At 37.1% G+C, this 666-nt stretch overlaps 1 non-coding gene across 1 annotated transcript; it reads left to right on the forward strand.

Annotated features, from left to right (window-relative positions):
* Positions 1-202: 202 nt before the first annotated feature.
* On the forward strand, positions 203-309 carry LOC112533829. Its single transcript, XR_003078184.1, has one exon. It is a non-coding gene; the product is annotated as a small nucleolar RNA R71 (small nucleolar RNA).
* Positions 310-666: the final 357 nt, after the last annotated feature.

The raw sequence follows: 666 nt of genomic DNA on the forward strand, positions 1-666 counted from the left end.
ACTGCATGGATCCCACTTTCTTTGACTCAAACCTGCTCTTTTGGATTTTGCTACTGATAATTCATGACTGCCATATCCTTAATAAGGCCCATAGCTTGCTCTGGAGTCTTATTATTCAATGGTCCACCTATTGCAGCATTAATATTATTTACTTGCATAATTCAATCTATTAAAGAATGTCTGAATTTGTAGCCATAAGGGTAAACAATGATGTGGATAGCTCCTCAATAAATCTTTGAATCGTTCCTAACAATCATAAAAAGTTTCATTCTCCTGTTGGAGAAACCCAGTTATGTCATTTCCCAACTTAGCTGTCTTAGATGGTGGAAAGTATCTCTCCAAAAATTTCTTGGCCAGCTAATTCTAGGTTGTAAATGTCCTAGCTGGAAACAATTCCAACCACTTCTTTGGCTTATCCCTCAATGAAAATGGGAATAGCCTTAGTCTGATGGCATCATCAGATATCTCATTAATTTTGAAGATATCACATATCTCAAGAAAATCATCTAAATGAGTGTTTAGATCCTCATTTGGGAAACCGTCAGACATGCAATTGTTTAGCACCATCTGCATGATATTGGGCTAGATCTTGAAATTGTTTGCCACAGCATTTGGTCTAACAATACTCGAAGTAGCCCCATTAAGAGTTGGGCATGCATACTCTTA

The sequence above is a fragment of the Ricinus communis genome, chromosome 6 (assembly GCF_019578655.1).
Source record: "Ricinus communis isolate WT05 ecotype wild-type chromosome 6, ASM1957865v1, whole genome shotgun sequence".
Taxonomy (NCBI): domain Eukaryota; kingdom Viridiplantae; phylum Streptophyta; class Magnoliopsida; order Malpighiales; family Euphorbiaceae; genus Ricinus; species Ricinus communis.